Here is a 19,453-nt window from a genome sequence, read left to right as displayed (position 1 = left end):
AACAGAGTATTCTCAGTGCCACCCGTAATAGAAAAGTAAGAGCTTCACCACCTGCATGTACTGGACCGGTACAGTAACGCAAGTCTGTCTCACTCACCATGGTGTGCGTCTGTTTTTCTCTGGTGCAAGTTCACTGCGCTGGCATTATGCCGGCTTGCATAAGATAACGTACCAATTTTCCTAAACAAGAGAGAAGAAGAAGAATACGAGTGGTGTACTGTCATAGTCGACTGTAATAGAAGTCCATAGTGCTCGTAGAATTTGTTCCTTAAACTCCCACTAATGTTAGAGCAAGGATGAAGAAGTCGGAGGTTACATAGATACTGTCCTCAATAGTTATGCACTGTGCTTTCAATTTGCTACTTGTACTGTGACAACTTTCTGCTCAATCATTTTGTGTTAATCTTAAGGAGCATTGGTTACAGACTATGTCTTTCTTTTTTCATGTAGTTGCTCCTTCCAAATCCAAGACACCATCAAGGAGGAAGGAGCTGGCTCGAATGGCCCGGCAACGGAGGCTGGATGCCACTGTTGCTGAATATCGGCGGCTGGTGGCCCTGGAGGAGGAGGAGATGCAGTCTGGTACAACAACAACGTCCACTGGGACAGCTGCATCCTCCTCCGTGCGGGCTGCCAGCCAGCGCAGTGCTCCAGCGGTACGGAGCCGGGCTACCAAAGCCAAACGCCACCGCCCAGCAGCAAAGAAAGCAGCTGCCCCTCACAGGATTTGCAAGGCACACCGGCGCCGCTTATCCCTCAGACTGTCCTACCTGGAGCAGGAGGTCCATAATTATAAGAACGTGGTGGAGGGCCTCCGCTTCGAACTTGCCACCCTCCGCAAGGAGCATGATGCCCTGGCTGCTAATTCCAACAGCACCCTGCCATAGTGTCCCTTGCCCCTTTTTTAGAGACTTTTGGGGGGTGGGAATTGGGAGTTGTGATTTTTGGGGACTTTTGAAGGACAATCGTTGGGGTTAGGGAGGGTCTTGCGGGAGATTCTTTTGTTAGGGCTATAAAAATATACTTTTTGAAACTTTATCTGACCATACCTGTTTTTTACTGCTTTTGAGTCTGGTGGGTGGGGGTTTAACATAACAGTAAGTTTGTTTTCCTGAATAGTCCTAGGACTTTAGTAGTACTACCGTCAATCAAATCTCTCGTCTCTCCTAATACTCCATTATACTACCTCCAACCAAACGCCTATCTTACCTGTAATTTCTGTTTGCAAGTAGGGCTAGGCCCAGGGCTGGCTCCACGGGAAACAGCAAATAAGGTTGGCAATCCTGGGCGGATAAAATTTCCTCATAGCGGTGGTACTAGTGGTGTGACACAGTGGCAGTTGCTTGCCTATGAAAAAAAAGAAAATGAAATCTGGTTTGTCCTCCGGAGCAATACAAAGGTACAATACAGAATATAGCAGGTGACAGAAGTACACTAGAGTAAGAATATATCCTCGGATTTCTTCACCAGCCTGTTGCTATCACCTTATCCTCCCCAGCAAGTGTGTGGATTTATTGCTGTAATTTAGTCACACATCAATCAAAACCACACAGCCCGGGGGAAGAGGGTTAGGGTTTGAAAAATGGATGGGTACGGGGGTTTTTGGGAAAGGTTTTGGGAGACAAGAAAAAGTAGCACAGCATGGACAAACAATTGTGAACATAAACAAATCTTTGGGTACAAACCTATCCATCAATCTTTGAAAGTGCATACACTACTGCATGCATGTCAGTTAAAAGTAAGTAGTACTTTCGACAACTGTGGAAGAAAGAATGCGACAGTACAGGGCGTGGGTGGAAATATTGATAACTATATTCAACATAAGGTCTCTGTAGCCAGATACCTGAGAGCCTTGCTGGTCACTATAAATCCATTCACAAAAACACTCAATGGGGTTGGTCTGGAAGGTATAGTAGATAGAAAAGGAGAAATTGCTTTTTTTCTAGGTGTCCCCTCACTCACCAGGGTTGCCCCTTGGTGACATGCTTCATCATTGGGGCCATCCCAGTCCTCTACGGCCTGGGGCGTGCTGCGACTTGCGAATTACGTAGGAGCACTTACAAATGACTATGTGTGGTGCAGATGTGATAGTGGAGTGGACTAAGTGATGTGTTAAGGGATCAATTTAGAAGCAGAGAGAGATCCAAGAAATGCAGTCACAGTCAGAGAAAAAGGCAAGGGATACTGTATCTATGTGGTTGTAGTGGTCCTGTTGGAAGTGGTAAGTAAGTTGCCTGCAGAAAAAACATCCTCCTTTTAGCGGCACTCCTCCATTGCAGCCGACGCTTCGTCCATCGATGTTGGTCACCAGAAGACACCCTGTAAAAAAAAGCACAGCATAGACAAACAATGGAACATAAACAATTCTTTGGGTACAAACCTATCCATCAATCTTTGAAAGTGCATGCACTACTGCATGCATGTCAGTGAAAAGTAAGTAGTACATTCGACAACTGTGGAAGAAAGAATGCGACAGTACAGGGCCTGTGTGGAATTATTGATAACGATATTCAACATAAGGTCTCTGTACTTAGCCAGATACCCGAGAGCCTTGCTGGTCACTATAAATCCATTCACAACAACACTCAGTGGGGTTGGTCTGGAAGGTATAGTAGATAGAAAAGGAGAAATTGCTTGTTTTCTAGGTGTCCCCTCACTCACCAGGGTTGCCCCTTGGTGACATGCTTCATCATTGGGGCCATCCCAGTCCTCTACGGCCTGGGGCGTGCTGCGACTTGCGAATTACGTAGGAGCACTTACAAATGACTATGTGTGGTGCAGATGTGATAGTGGAGTGGACTAAGTGATGTGTTAAGGGATCAATTTAGAAGCAGAGAGAGATCCAAGAAATGCAGTCACAGTCAGAGAAAAAGGCAAGGGATACTGTATCTATGTGGTTGTAGTGGTCCTGTTGGAAGTGGTAAGTAAGTTGCCTGCAGAAAAAACATCCTCCTTTTAGCGGCACTCCTCCATTGCAGCCCACGCTTCGTCCATCGATGTTGGTCACCAGAAGACACCCTGTAAAAAAAAGCACAGCATAGACAAACAATGGAACATAAACAATTCTTTGGGTACAAACCTATCCATCAATCTTTGAAAGTGCATGCACTACTGCATGCATGTCAGTGAAAAGTAAGTAGTACATTCGACAACTGTGGAAGAAAGAATGCGACAGTACAGGGCCTGTGTGGAATTATTGATAACGATATTCAACATAAGGTCTCTGTACTTAGCCAGATACCCGAGAGCCTTGCTGGTCACTATAAATCCATTCACAACAACACTCAGTGGGGTTGGTCTGGAAGGTATAGTAGATAGAAAAGGAGAAATTGCTTGTTTTCTAGGTGTCCCCTCACTCACCAGGGTTGCCCCTTGGTGACATGCTTCATCATTGGGGCCATCCCAGTCCTCTACGGCCTGGGGCGTGCTGCGACTTGCGAATTACGTAGGAGCACTTACAAATGACTATGTGTGGTGCAGATGTGATAGTGGAGTGGACTAAGTGATGTGTTAAGGGATCAATTTAGAAGCAGAGAGAGATCCAAGAAATGCAGTCACAGTCAGAGAAAAAGGCAAGGGATACTGTATCTATGTGGTTGTAGTGGTCCTGTTGGAAGTGGTAAGTAAGTTGCCTGCAGAAAAAAAATCCTCCTATTAGCGGCACTCCTCCATTGCAGCCGACGCTTCGTCCATCGATGTTGGTCACCAGAAGACACCCTGTCCACTGCCTGCCTGATGCTGAATTGTGGCTCGCTACTGTGAAGCCTGACTCCATCCTTTTTTCCCCATTGCAGAGACTGAAACCCGGCCTGTAATTATTCAACGAAAAACAGGAAGTGATATAATATTACAACACCACTGATAAATAAATATAAGGTATGTAGGCTGTGGAGTGCAAAAAGTCACAATTTGATTTTCCTAGTAGACAGTACAATATTTTTGAAAGTGCGTACTCTGAGTCACCTTTTGAAGGATAAATAAGTATGGGCAAATTAATGTAGCGGATCTTGCCCCTCAAGCTAGGTGTACTGTAAACTGTGTTTTAGAACAAAATTAGATCTTCCTAGCAGTGCTCCCACCCAGACCCTTACTAAAGCCAGTCGCAAAAATGTAGAAGACCCCCAATCAAATCTCAAAAAACGAGGCCTAGCAGAAAACTGGTGACAAAACTTACTTTGAAAGTAAAAGTAGGCCAAAGTACCCCCTTCCTAATTACCCCTTACCCACCGTGGATTGCATTCAAACCACTTGCAAGCAACCAAGCAAAAGTAGCCATAGCCAGCATCGCTCCAAGACTCGAAATCCCCCCCACTCAAACACATGCAATAGAAATACTGCTAACCCTAACGAACCCTAAGTTAAGAATAGTGGCAAAGGCTTTCTTTAACTATGCCAAATCCCCCCTTTCCCACCATGGATTTTCTTCAAATGACTTGCAACCAAAATTACACATTCTCACGAGTGCTCTAAGACCCCAGAACTCAGTTGGAAAAATCTAGAACACCCCGAAACACATGCAATCCTGCTGCTAGGGCTAACCCTAACGAACCCTAAGTTACAAAAAGTGCCAAAAGGCTTTTCCGCGAGGATTTTGTCCCAACCACTTCTACCCGGTATTAGACCTTCCCAGGAATGCCCCAAGACACGCCAACCCACCCGCCAAGAAGCATAACACCCCCAAACAGGCCAAAAGCATAATCTCATACTTGCAATATTTCTGGGCCTTCGGTCCAAACGCACTGCGTAGCTAGGCCATAAGTCGGGGTTGCCACGACGGATTTCCTGAAAAGCAAATGCAATCAAGATTAGAGTGTCCCAGCAGTGCTCCCAGACCACGAAACTCACCCACAAACAGACGGAACCCCCCCTAAGAGCACCTCAAAGGCAAGCAAGTCATCAAAAACACAAAAAAATTTCCGCCTGGGATTTGGTCCAAAACACTTTTATCCGGTATTAGAGCTTCCCAGCAATGGCCCCAGAGCCGTCAACCCAGGAGAAAACGAGTAGAAGACCCCCAAACAGCCAAAGAGCAAAAGTACAAAAATGGGGACTTAGTCAATTTTTCACAAATTTCCCAAATCACTCCGCGCGCGCTCTGCAGCTAGGCCCTAACTCCCCTCTGCCACCATGGATTTGCTTCAAACCTCTTGCAAAGTAAAGTATATATAGCCAGCAGTGCTCCCAGACCACGAAACTCACCCACAAACAACAGGAAGCCCCCCAAACAGGCCCCCGAAAACGCTACATAGAGCAAAATGTCAGAAATAGCCCAAAAAAAATCGGCCTGGATTTTGTCCCAACCACTTCTACCCGGTATTAGACCTTCCCAGGAATGCCCCAAGACCCGCCAACCCACCCGCCAAGAAGCATAACACCCCCAAACAGGCCAAAAGCAAAATCTCATACTTGCAATATTTCTGGGCCTTCGGTCCAAACGCACTGCGTAGCTAGGCCATAAGTCGGGGTTGCCACGACGGATTTCCTGAAAAGCAAATGCAATCAAGATTAGAGTGTCCCAGCAGTGCTCCCAGACCACGAAACTCACCCACAAACAGACGGAACCCCCCCTAAGAGCACCTCAAAGGCAAGCAAGTCATCAAAAACACAAAAAAATTCCGCCTGGGATTTGGTCCAAAACACTTTTATCCGGTATTAGAGCTTCCCAGCAATGGCCCCAGAGCCGTCAACCCAGGAGAAAACGAGTAGAAGACCCCCAAACAGCCAAAGAGCAAAAGTACAAAAATGGGGACTTAGTCAATTTTTCACAAATTTCCCAAATCACTCCGCGCGCGCTCTGCAGCTAGGCCCTAACTCCCCTCTGCCACCATGGATTTGCTTCAAACCTCTTGCAAAGTAAAGTATATATAGCCAGCAGTGCTCCCAGACCACGAAACTCACCCACAAACACCAGGAAGCCCCCCAAACAGGCCCCCGAAAACGCTACATAGAGCAAAATGTCAGAAATAGCCAAAAAAAAAATCGGCCTGGATTTTGTCCCAACCACTTCTACCCGGTATTAGACCTTCCCAGGAATGCCCCAAGACCCGCCAACCCACCCGCCAAGAAGCATAACACCCTCAAACAGGCCAAAAGCAAAATCTCATACTTGCAATATTTCTCGGCCTTCGGTCCAAACGCACTGCGTAGCTAGGCCATAAGTCGGGGTTGCCACGACGGATTTCCTGAAAAGCAAATGCAATCAAGATTAGAGTGTCCCAGCAGTGCTCCCAGACCACGAAACTCACCCACAAACACCAGGAATACCCCCAAACAGGCCCCCGAAAACGCTACATAGAGCAAAATGTCAGAAATAGCCCAAAAAAAAAATCGGCCTGGATTTTGTCCCAACCACTTCTACCCGGTATTAGACCTTCCCAGGAATGCCCCAAGACCCGCCAACCCACCCGCCAAGAAGCATAACACCCCCAAACAGGCCAAAAGCAAAATCTCATACTTGCAATATTTCCCGGCCTTCGGTCCAAACGCGCTGCGTAGCTAGGCCATAAGTCGGGGTTGGCACGACGGATTTCCTGAAAAGCAAATGCAATCAAGATTAGAGTGTCCCAGCAATGCTCCCAGACCACGAAACTCACCCACAAACAGACGGAACCTTCCCTAAGAGCACCTAAAAGGCAAGCAAGTCATCAAAAACACAAAAAAATGTCTTCCTGGGATTTGGTCCAAACCACTTTTATCCGGTATTAGAGCTTCCCAACAATGGTCCCAGAGAAGTCAACTCACCTGCAAAGAGGTACAACAACACCCCCACAAGTGCTGAGTCTTTCTTCATTGGGCGTAAACCAGCCCTCTGGTTTGATGGAAATAGGAGTCTGGAGGAGGAGGATAGAGGAGCATGTTCTTCTGAACTTGTGAACCTGAGGAATGCAGACTGCGGCAACTTCAAATCAATTAGCAAACCAGCGAAGACAGTTCTGCTGATGGGCTTGATTTTGTGATTATCTGATTAAAGTTTGAAATATATTAACTGTGCACAACAAAGAAAGACAGACACACAGGAATAAAACTGAATAGGGACGAAAAAGAAAGTTATTGATTCGTTGTCTCATTTTCAGGGCTCGGTATCACGGTCCAGGAATAAGAATAAGGCTTCGTCATCATACTCTGCGAATTCAGGCAGGGTGAGCTCAGTGTCACCTGACAGAGTAGAAATTCCCTCATCTATGTTGCTGGCCACCTCCTCTTCATCCGGCACGCTCTCTCGTACTCTGAAATCTGGTGGTATGAGGTGCTGATTCATCTTGATCATTGTTAACCTCTCCACATTTTTGGGCGAGAGGCGGCTCCGTTTGGGAGTTACAATCCCACCAGCCACACTGAAAACCCGTTCAGAAGACACGCTTGCGAGTGGGCAAGACAAGTAGTTTAAAGCCAGGTTGGTGAGCTGTGGCCACAATTCTTTTTTCCCATGCCAATACGCCAATGGGTCAAAATTAACATAGACCTCTGTTGAGTCATTCAGATAGTCCTTCACCATCGACTCAAGGTCCTTATCCAAGGTTCCTCCACTTTGCTTAGCTCTTGCTGTGCCTCTGACCTTTTGAGAACCAAACCCACGCAGAGCTAGCCAATCCTCTTCAGCCTCCAATGTTTCTGTTGTGTTTCGTGCAGATGATCCGGTTGCCGGTGTCTTTAACGGCTGAGAGGTCACTTGTGCCACAGCCACAGGTGCAGAAGTGGATTGTTTTGACTGGGGATGGCCTGCTGATATACTGCCATTTCCTTCAATTTCCAGCCGTTCTGTTTCAAACCTCTTGGCTGACAAGGCTAGCCAACGTTTGTACTTTGGAACATGTTCATCATCAAAAGGAAAGAATGCTTGGCCTGCCAGCGCCTTTTTGTAGCGTGGATCCAGAATAGTAGCACAAATGTAATGCTGTTCTGAGTGGATCTTTTTAAGACGTTCATCACCTTGTAGGAGCTCTAATAATTGCTCAGCCAGAAGCAAAGAGTCTTGGTTTTTGTCATCTTTTCCAAACACAGAATACACCTCCTTCAGTTGGTCCTCCAGCATGTACAACAATGGGATAGCTTTTCCCAAATTAGAGTCCTCCTTGCTGACTGCACGCGTGAAGAACTCAAAAGGACGAAGCATGCGTGTCAGGCTTTCAACTATGTTCCATTGCGGCCCACCCATCCTCAGCTCCTCTGTACCCTCTTTAAGGAAATATTGATCGAGTTCCGTATACTGCTCATACAGACGCTCAAGCATGTAGAAGGTTGAGTTCCAACGTGTTACCACCTCCTGGATGAGTGCTTTCACTGGCATTTGACGTTGATATAGCAGGCTCCTCAGCTGCTTCCGGGCCTTAAAAGAATGGCTGAAATGCTTGCACATTTTTCGGCAGGTCTCCAATACACTGTACGCTGCACTGCCTTTATTACCCAAGAATTTTTGGACAACCAGGTTTATACAGTGCGCCAAACACGGCACTCTGAAATAGTAACCGTCCCTCATGGCCTTAACTATATTGGCGCCATTGTCCGTGGAAACATAACCAACCTTGCGTTTTAGTGGGGACAGCCAGTTAAGGACCTTTGTGTTAAAGACATCCAAAATGTTTTGTGCTGTGTGACGTTTCTCCAAACCAAACATGGCTAGTTTTGCATGTTTTCGAGCAGCTTTAAAAACAATGTTCGTGTCAACACCTGTGTTTAGCTTTGCTTTAGCCCCTGAAAAAGAGACCCAGTGTGCAGTGATGCACATGTAATCAGCGCCTGCGCCACTGGTCCACATGTCTGTTGTCAGATGTATAGTGTGAACAGCACTCTTCTGCAAAGCTGCCCCAATCACCTTCAGAACATCTTCATGTAGTGCTGGAACCGCAACTCGGGCAAAATAGAACCGGCTAGGAACCTTCCATTTAGGGCAGAGCGCTGCCACTAATTCTAGAAAACCAACCCCTTCTACAAAAGAAAAAGGGAGAAGGTCCAGAGCTAGCATTTTAGCCAGCTTAGTGTTATACAGACGCGTCATTGGGTGGTTGCGTTCATATTGCGCTTCTGTAAACAACATCTTTTTAATGTTGCCCTGGACCAAGGATTTACGGGATGATGATGATATCTTCGACCCAGTTACGCTCGCTGATGAACTTTTCCGCATTGATGTCTCACTCTCTCCCACACTCTTAGTGTGGCTCCCATGGGGTGTGCTGCTGACAGGGGAACTGGGTGTAAGTGAAGTGTTTGAATCGTCTTCTTCCTCCTCGTCATCATTAGATGAAAAATCAACGTTTTCATTGCGTGCAATTCGGGCTTCCTTGATCGCGTGTAGGTGCGTAAACCATTGGACATCGTGCGTTCTCCTAAGATGACCTCTCTGGCCTCCGGTACCATAGTTGGTACCAAACTTACCACGACTAACTCGAAGCTTACAAATGCTACAAATGGCTATGTTTTCCTTTTTTGGGCAAACACTAAAGAAGTCCCAAACTGGAGACTTGAAATGTCTTTTGGGGCCGGAGGAGGCGGCGATTCTGGTGGTGGTGGTCCTGCTGCTAATGCCAGATGAAGTGGAGGATGTGGATTGCCGAACTTCAGTACGTTTTGCACTTTCACCACCACGAATTGAGGTCGAGGACGAGGTGGGTACCTTCTTGCGAGGAAGAAATATGGAAGCGGTAGGTTTTGGTGTACTACTTAACTCCAAATCTAATGATTCCATTTCCATTGCCTCCTCGCCGACATCATCATCACGCTCAGCAGCTTCTCGGGATAGGGTCAAAATGTCTCTTTGCTGCATGCCCGGTGGGGCTGCAGTGACCTTTGTGATGACTGGCTCGTCGTCATCGTGAGAGGCTTCATCACCAGCAGTATCTGTCACTTCTTGTTGAGCCTCATCACACTCCATAGGTTTGAGTTTTTGGACGACCTTCCTTTTACGCTTAGGTACCGGTGTCAGATCATGGTGTGCCTCACTGTCAGACCGCAGTTGTGGTTCCCAAGACAGATCACTTGCATCAGAACGAGGTGGGCTTGAAGAAGATGTAGACACCCCCCTTGATCTTTTCCTTGCTAGGGATGTGGAAGACAATGAATGATCATCAGGAGGAGTGGCTTCCAATGATACCTCGGCTTCATTGTCGATTTCCTGATGTGCCCCTACTTCGGGAGGAACAACTATTGTGGGCACTTGTGAACCTCCATGCACCTTTGCTTGCGCATCTCCTTTTGCTGCCTCTCCTTCCACATGTACTTGGGCGTGTACTTGCACATGGTGTTGTTGTTGCGGCTGTGGTTGTTCAACACTTGTCAGATGAGTTACAACAACCTGTGTTGATTCAGGGACATTGCTGCTACTTTCTTGCGATGAGCCAACATCACTGGTCGATGGTGATTGGAGAAGTACACTGACTGCCTCTGAAGCACTCAAGGGCTTTGACTTAAGTTGGCGTGGTGGTGGAGGCACTGAACCCAATGGAGCAGGGGTGCTGCTCCCAGCTTGGTCCCCAGCAGATCCTGCTGCTGCAGGCGTACTTTTTTTTTTCTCCCAAAAAACGTGGCGGGTGGCACACCAGCCTCCTTGGTAACTTGCTTCTTCTGCTCCTTACTAGCAACTTTCTTGCTAGAGGAGCTACGGAGACCTTTCTTTGGGGCCATCTTCTTCAGAGCAGGTCAGACAGCAGGCCGCAGTTGCACGAATTGTAGAGTTGTCTGAGGCCAGACGTGACGTCGCGTGACGTTATGCTGCACACACACACCGCTGCAGGACTTCTTCCTGGCACTGGTGGTTCTCTTGAGTCTTGTGCACCTAAAAAAATGGAAGACAGAGGAACATCAGTTCAGTTATAGAGCACAAAAAAATTGAAAAACACTGCAAAATCAGCACAATCCCAATCCATCCATGCCCTCCATAATGTTTAAATTCAAGACAACCCACAGAAAGACTAGGCCCATGCAAGACTCACTACCCCTGGGCATAAATAAAGGTTGAAAAGTAGGCAAAATGGTTGGAGGCCTAACAACAAAGCCTGCATTCAAAATGGCCACTTGCCTGCCAGCACATGGCCAGTGCCTGTAGCTGCACTCAAAATGGCCACCAGCCACATGGCCTGTCCCTCCCCATGAACACCCCCAAAAATCGAAAAACACTGCAAAATCAGCACAATCCCATTCCATCCATGCCCTCCATGATGTTTAAGTTCAAGACAGCCCACAGAAAGACTAGGCCCATGCTAGACTCACTACCCCTGGGCATAAATAAAGGTTGAAAAGTAGGCAAAATGGTTGGAGGCCTAACAACAAAGCCTGCATTCAAAATGGCCACTTGCCTGCCAGCACATGGCCAGTGCCTGTAGCTGCACTCAAAATGGCCACCAGCCACATGGCCTGTCCCTCCCCATGAACACCCCCAAAAATCGAAAAACACTGCAAAATCAGCACAATCCCATTCCATCCATGCCCTCCATGATGTTTAAGTTCAAGACAGCCCACAGAAAGACTAGGCCCATGCTAGACTCAAATACCCCTGGTGAAAAGGCCACAAGTACAGGCCCAAAAAACGAAAATCACTGAAAAATCAGCACAATCCCATTCCATCCGTGCCCTCCATGATGTTTAAATTCAAGACAACCTACAGAAAGACTAGGCCCATGCTAGACTCAAATACCCCTGGTGAAAAGGCCACAAGTACAGCCCCAAAAAACGGAAATCACTGAAAAATCAGCACAATCCCAATCCATCCATGGCCTCCATGATGTTTAAGTTCAAGACAACCCACAGAAAGACTCAGTCCACCCACCACTGAGTACCCCTGGGCAAAAGGCCCCAAAACAGCCCAAAAATCGAAAATTCCAAAATTTTAATTGCAGCAACTGTAATGCCCCAAACAAACTTACTTGTAAAATTTCTAATCCAACAGTGATCCAAAGAAAGTCAAAAAGGCCTCAAATCCAAATATCCAGCAGCATCCACAAAAAGTGCTCCTTCCAGCTCCAGACCCAAATGAAAAGTGACCAGGAGATGGACAAAGCACTGGGAGGAGCCTGCTGAACAGGAACAGGAAGTTGAAGACTGTGGGGCACTTCCTTCCTCCCACCCCCCTGCCCCCCTCCCCAAAATGGACTCCTCGCTAAAAAAGTGCAGGCAAATGTCAAACTAAGGAGTTATTCAGATAAATATCATCATTTCTAGAAGGTTTATGCTGCTTGCTGGTGGATTTCTTGTGCAGATTTGCAAATTTTATATTTTCGCTTGTGCGAGATTGTTGCTGCTCGCCGCATCTCAAATCTCGCAATTGCGAAGTACCGCGAGACGTGATCTCGCCGTACTCGCGTTGACAAACTCTCGCTGTGCAAGTTGGCAAGCCGCGATGACGTAATCGCGCTCGCCAAATTCCCGCGGGATCACACAGCAAGATCCAAAATGGCGCAGCACTCGCAAAATATCGAGAAAAACAACTCGGCAAACGATGATAAACGCCGCGCGCCGCGAAAATTGTATCACCAATGCCGCGCGCCGCAAAAAAAATCCGCTGCGTGCGAATTTGCGGATTTTGCGGGAAATTCGCAAATCTTGCGGATTGCGAATTTCCCAAAAATCCGCAAAATCCGCGAGCGGAACGGATTTTCCGCCCATGCTTAGTACAGAGTCATATTTTGTTATGGCAGTGGGTGTTCTCAACTCCACTGTTACTGAGAGGGGCACTCCATTCCAATAGATGATCTCTGCTTTCAAGTATTCCTCAGGATTGCCAAAATGTTGTTAATCTGAAATGTTTCTCACCAATTATCCAGGCTCAATAAAAATTAGGCAGGCCCAGGTGTGGGCATAATCGTCAATTGCTAGGAATGCCCCATATGTGGAGGTAATTTCAAGAGCATGTATGTCTAGGATCATGTTCCTGTCTGATTCTTGAGAATTCTGGGACTGTGGGCGAAAGAGGAACTCTTTTGGGAGCTGGACAGTGCGGTCATGCAGTTCTGGTGTGTTAACTACAACAATGTGCACCGCAGTGGAAAATTCTCGTTCATCCAGGGCGGGCTCTTATTTGATCTTTCAAGGAGGAGTCCACAGTGAGTGCCATCATCCTTGCCAAGGGTGTACATGGTATAGAGCAGATCATTGCTCCACTCTCATCAAAGTGGATGGTCATGGTTAATTTCGCCATGAGGTCACGCCCTAAGAGATTCACTAGGGAGTGTGGCGAATAGAGCAGTCGTTGTTCCAGCACATGGCCTCCTATCTGTATGGATAATGGCTTGGTGAAAGGGGCTCTTGCTATTGCACCAGAGAATCCCTGTGTGTCCACTATCTGATCTGAAATGGGCAGAGGTGTACCTGAAATACAGGAGTAAGTAGCGCCTGTGTCAATGAGAAAGCTGTACGTTTTGTCGTTTATCGTGATCAGGACAGTGGGGTCATCTTCAACGCTCATAGTGCATGATAAAACTGGGCACACAAGAGTTGTCTGTGGGCTGTCCTAACCAGTGTATCCTCCTGCTTGGTATTGCTGGATGGTGCCTTGTGTGAACGGATTGCTGGGGGTGATCACCTTGCCTCCCTGGGGCGCAGCATTTTGTGTTTGGGGCATCACCTGGTATGCAGGTGCCTGCTGCTGCTGTTGCACGGTAACTTGCATCTGCAGCAGCGGTGTCTGGGCTTGGGGCATCATGGGTGCTTGAAGCTGTACTTGCTGCATATTTTGCTGCTGGGCAGGTTAGGCATAAGAGTACAGTATTTGGGGCTGGAGGGGCTGTGGGTGCATCTGCTGTTGTTGGAATCGGGGTGGTGCTTGTTGGGCGGGACCCATGAATTGTTGGTTCTGATCTCGAAGTCTATTATGGCAATGTCTTTGCATGTGGCCTACCTTGTGGTAATAGAAACAGTTGTGCTATCCTGGCTGTAGTTGGAATCTTTTGTCCCATTCCATTCCCTCTTCTCTTCGCTACATACCTATGTTCCTATTGGTATTGTTTCTGGTGTTGATGTAATAATGTTGTTGGTCTTTGCTGAAAGCAGGTTGTGCTGACATTTATTGTACAGGGGGCTTTGGCTGCACATACTGTATGACAGGCTGTGGGGCCGGCTGTGCCCTGCTTGCGAGTGTGTTCACGGCAGCCTGGGGAAATGTAGTGGCTGCCGTCATCTGACTGACCTGTGAAGCTACCATGACTGTGTCTGGTGCGTCCTTTTTCTTATTAGGTTTCTGTTGCACCAATTTTGTAGCTGCATTCTCTAAAGCTAGCTGTCTATTCTTTTCCTGTTCTTGCCACTTTTTGCAGAAATGTATAATGTGATCCTGTATCTCAGGCCATGGTTTTGCTTCCATTGCTACAACTCCATCCAACTTTTCCTTTACATCTTCGGGCAGTCCTCTCCTGACCATGTGTGAGAAAAGCATGCTATTCCTTCCTGTTGCATTCCATTTGTCTCCTTACTCCTGATGCCATTTTTCCTTCATTTTTTTTTACTTTTTATTAGGTTCAGCATTAGTTATGCATACATTCTTAGTCATCAGTTCAACATTGTATAGTGCAACAATACAGTATTGAGGGGGAAAATAGCATTTACATAGAAACAACATCAAGAACTCTATCACGTCTCATTTCTAATTCTATTGATGGGGAAACACATATACTGCTCCTGTGGTCATTCGATTTGCCCCATTTCATATCCCACTTCTTAGGGCACCCACATGTCATAAATACTTCCTTTTCTGCGACCATACATTAGTCAAGTTCTTTTATCTATGTCCGGACACTCAGTGGGTTTGCTACCCCCCAGCCCTGGGCTATTTCCCGTTTGACAAGGGTGTAGCCCAGTGTGGCTAATTGTTATTCTAACTTGGTAGGATCCGTGGCCACCCAGATGTTAAGTACACCCAGCCCTGGTGTGAGATTCATTTCTTTTCCTAACGCCGTCTGGATATGGGCCGTAGCACCCTCCCATAGTCGCAGGAGCGTCGGCACTCCCAGATTGTGTGGTAAAAGGTAGCCATTTGGGCGCAACCTCTCAGACAAAATGCATCCGTTCTGGCACCTATCTTCATCAAGGTCACTCCTGTGAGGTATAACCTATGAAGAATTTTAACTTGTATCAGTCGGAAGCGGAGGATAATCGCTGCATCTTTGGGGGACATTAAAGCCGTCTGCCAGTCCTCGATGTCGATTGGTCCAAGGTCTGCCAGCCACCGTTCCCTGAGTTTGTGAAATGTGTTAGGTAAGTTGTTACATAGCACTTTATACTTTAATGAGATTGCTTTTGAGTGTAGTGGCCCATCAAGAAGTCGATCTTCCAACTAGGTCGACTCTGGTATATTTGCAGGATCTGGGAAGGCTTTGGTGGTGCATGTTGAATTTGCAAGTAAAGAAACAGTTCTCCCTGTGCCATCTGATATTGTCCCTGAAGTTCCTCAAATCTAAGGATCGACCCCTATTTAATCAGATCTCCAACTGTTGAGATCCCAATTGTATCCCATCTGTCGAAGCCAGGTTGATAACAGAACCCAACTATTGGGCATACCACAGCGGTGTCGCCTTTGTGAGGATATTAGACCAACCCAGTCGGGAGTTTGCCTGATGCCAAATCGCTACCATGTGGAGAAGGGCCCAAAACACCACCCTTTATTTACCTTCGAGTATAGTGTTCCCAAGTAGCCAGATCTTCCCGTTTGATATTTGTCTAATAAGTACGCAGGGTCGTCAGGGGAACGATACATCCAGTGGTTAACCAATTTCGAGGCCCAATAGTAAAGTCGAAGATCTGGGAGGGCGATTCCCCCATCATACCATCATTTCATCAGTTTTTTGGTAGCAATTCAGGGAGCCTCGCCGTCACAGAGCAGAGTGCGAGCCTCATCCTCTACCGCCTGGAAATAGGCCTCTGTGACTCTGTAGGGGCAGTTCTGAAGATTGTATAGGAAGCTGGGAAGGGCCAGCATCTTTTTCCTTAATTCTGAAGATAAAGTCAATTGGATCCTCATTCACTTGCATTGTCAGTGACATGAGGGACCCAACATCAGGGAACATCCGGAAATTTTATACGCAGTTTTGCCGAGACCAGTGTTATTATCTTATTAAATGGTTCCCTATCATACTTTGTTTCAGTCATGGCGATTATGTTATGACTGACGCTTTTGAAGATGTCCTCTGCTTCTCCCATGATGGAGATGAGCAGACTCTTCATATCACCTATCCCTATGTTGTTACCTGCAGTATTTTTTTCCAGCGCCGCTAACCATTTGTCAGCACCCTCCGTGAGGGGTGAGAGAAGCTTTTTGAGATTCTCTTTGTCCATTTGAGACCATGCGACATATAAGGGCGGATCAATGGTATTTTTTTATACAAAAGTGGCATCTGGTGTGTTACCACTGTGGGTCGTGTGCGGTCATATCTGCGTGCATACTTCTGCCCGACCCGTGGGCCTGGACGCATATAGTCATAGTCCCAGTCATCATCCCCTGTTCGTCCAAGATGCATTCCTCGGCAGTTGCCATGTCTTGTGGGTCAAATGCTCCTTCTCTATGCCAAACATTAATTTGGGGTTCATTGGCTTCTGTCCATCCTACCAAATTATCTGAGAAGGGATTGACATAGTAGTCTGAGCCTTCACCTAGTATCACTATCTCATTGGGTGTTAGACCGTTTTTTCGTGGGGCACATGGTCTGCTGAGATACATGTTACTATACTTGCTCGCTCTACTGGTGCGCATAGAGGCAGAGCCGGAGATGTCATTATATTATGTCGTTCGGGGGTCCGTGCGACCCTAAAATTGTGAGGACCTCTAGCTCTGTTGGCCTAGTCTTCCGTCCCGGGCCTGTGTCCCCTGCACTTCGGAATTCCTTGCGTAGTTGGCAGGATCAGTCTGTCATAGTTGGTGCAAGTAGTGGGTCGAATAGATCTATCACAGTTGCGGTCCTTTCTAAGGACGGTGTTTGTTGCGTGGTGTGGGCTTGAGCAGATGAGGCAAGTGTGTGTGCTTGTCCCGAAGCAGCGGCCTGAAAACCAATTGGAACGCCCACTGTTGTACACTCCCCCATTCCCCTAAGTATCCCCAGAAGTGTATGTGTGTAATGCTGGTCAGGTGGGGTATTTATTGTTGCCTGGTGAGATGATGGTGCAAGGCTCCTCCTTCTGAGGGTGTCAGTTATTTTGTCATTTAATCTTTCTAGTTTACATGACATATGTCGGAGTGAGCGAAGTATATCGTTGGTATCGGGACTGAGACCTGCTCTATTGAATACGTCTGGCCAGGCATTTTCATTTGGAATATCCTCCAAGCTTTTGCTAACGTCCTTGGGTATTCTTCAATTGTCGTAGTGGACTTGGTCAAATGCTGGAGGCAGCTGACGTTCCGTGTCCCTATTCTGTTGTTGTATGAGCGAATAAATTTCTAGGCAATTATATTGATCAAAATCACAGTAATGATAGATCAGAGAGTGACAGACAGAGAAACCATGTAAAAAATATATTATGCCTTTAATTATAAACACAAAAGTATAAAAACAAATACAACATAAAATTACATTCAATCGTCAACAATATTCATTAGAGTAATAAATGTTTAAAAATATACAAAACAATGTATAAGTGGCATTCTTTGTCTTTTGTTTTTATCGACGCGCGTTTCGGCGTATTAACAACGCCTTCTTCAGGAAAAAGCCACTGATTAGACTCATGAGAGAAAAAAGATCACAACGATGTGCGGTTCGCTTAATTGAGTTTGCATGTACTAATGGATACGTTCAGTTGATTTATTAGAACAGGCTAAAAAAGCTTGATGTGCGATGACCCAGAGAATTATGGGATTCGAGGCTGGGCCACAGAAGGTATAACTGGGTGGTCAGAGCGTAATCTGGTCCCAGATGAAGGTGACCTTGAACTGATGATTAATATCTGGTATTTAAAAAGATGAGGAATAGGACGATTCTTTAGGTTGAATAAAATGGGTGTTAACCAGCCGCAATTGCCGGGATTCTTGATAAACAAAATCGTCTGACTAATCTTTTTCCACCCCAGACGCTCCCGATAAGAAGTTCCCTGTATCCTGTTGTTTCGCGGCTCTTATGTAATATCAGATCTTGATGTGCCGACGAAAATCATTGCGACAAGAACGCAACAACATAATATTGTCTGTTTGTAATTCCTGATCCACATTTTTACTAGGTAACATTTTTAGATTAGTCTGCCGATTTTGTCATCAGTTCAAGGTCACCTTCATCTGGGTCCAGATTGCGTGAGAGTGACACGATGTAAGCCTGAAAAGAGCAATGTGGTTACTGCGAAGGAGGGTGAAGCGCACCCTATGTGTTTTTTATTTTTCTGACTAGTTACTGGGATATAGGTCTTTTATAAGTTTGTCTCCTATGGCGTCAAGAACAATAAGACAAATTATCAGTCTTAAATCCAATTCCTTTGGTCCTCTGTATATTACCTCAGGGGAAAAATCAGGAAATTCAAGATTGTGACGGGCAAGGACAATAATAATTTTACTTTGGAATGGGTTCCGTTGCGACGAAGTGGTCAATGTGGTCGGTAGTTCTAAACCTGGAGTTATTAGGTGAATGTGTACGTAGATCCAATCTGATATTTTGTGCACAGAGGTGTGCAATATTCTATTTTTTCTATTTTCGTATATTGTCTGCATGGGACCTTTGGTCGTGAAGGGTAGATGGTGCAGAAGTGTGCTAGGGGATGTTATTTTTTATTGTGCTTTGGTGCACAAGTCTTTGATGTAAGGGGGTAAGAAAATGCTGGTGCAATTGAGAGCGTGATCTGTCATGTGTGACTATAGTCAATATCAAGTGATTGGACTATTGTGAGAAGGACAGTACTTGTTAAGGGTGTCACGTGGATAAAGCAAGAAGGGTGACCATCTGACAGACCCATGACTTGATTGTTCATAAGGTATACCATGAGTTGAGGTGGGTTATTGCCGTGGGAGTTGTCGGTCATTCCCTTACATTGAGTGGGAGCAAGGGGATGGGCTTGCAAGGGCAGGCAGGGACGCAGAGTCTTGTGAATACTCGTGCAGGAGTGCCCTTAACAGAGGTGCCGGGTGGTCTTGAGAGTGGGTGTGGTACAATGAAAAGTAAGAGGCGGAGAGTGTGGGAGGGGCCGGGGCGTCAAGATGTGGGAGAGATACTGCTTCGGGTGAGGCCACGGACTGTGTGGAGTCTAATGAAGACTGCCCGTCGGTGATAATCACAATGGGGCGGTAGCGGAACGTTCTGAAGGACTGGAATATTCAGAAGGAGCGGAGTGGGGGGTGGATAGGGTGGAAGAGTTAGATAAGTGGTCAGGCCAAAGCAAGTTAGGGCGAGTGGTGTCTGGAGATGGCGGGGCGAGAGATGTATGTGCGTGGGCGGCAAATAGGTCAGGCAAGGATAGCGTAGAGAGGCGGACTTGGCTATTGGGGGTGAAAGTGACCCTCAGAATTTGCCAAGTGGCGGAGAGGATATCCCAGTGATGATCAGTAAGGGTAGTTAGTTCATTA

This window comes from Lissotriton vulgaris, chromosome 12, assembly GCF_964263255.1.
Source record: "Lissotriton vulgaris chromosome 12, aLisVul1.2, whole genome shotgun sequence".
Classification (NCBI taxonomy): domain Eukaryota; kingdom Metazoa; phylum Chordata; class Amphibia; order Caudata; family Salamandridae; genus Lissotriton; species Lissotriton vulgaris.
The sequence above is the reverse complement of the archived record's forward strand: the minus strand, read 5'-3'. Positions refer to the sequence as shown.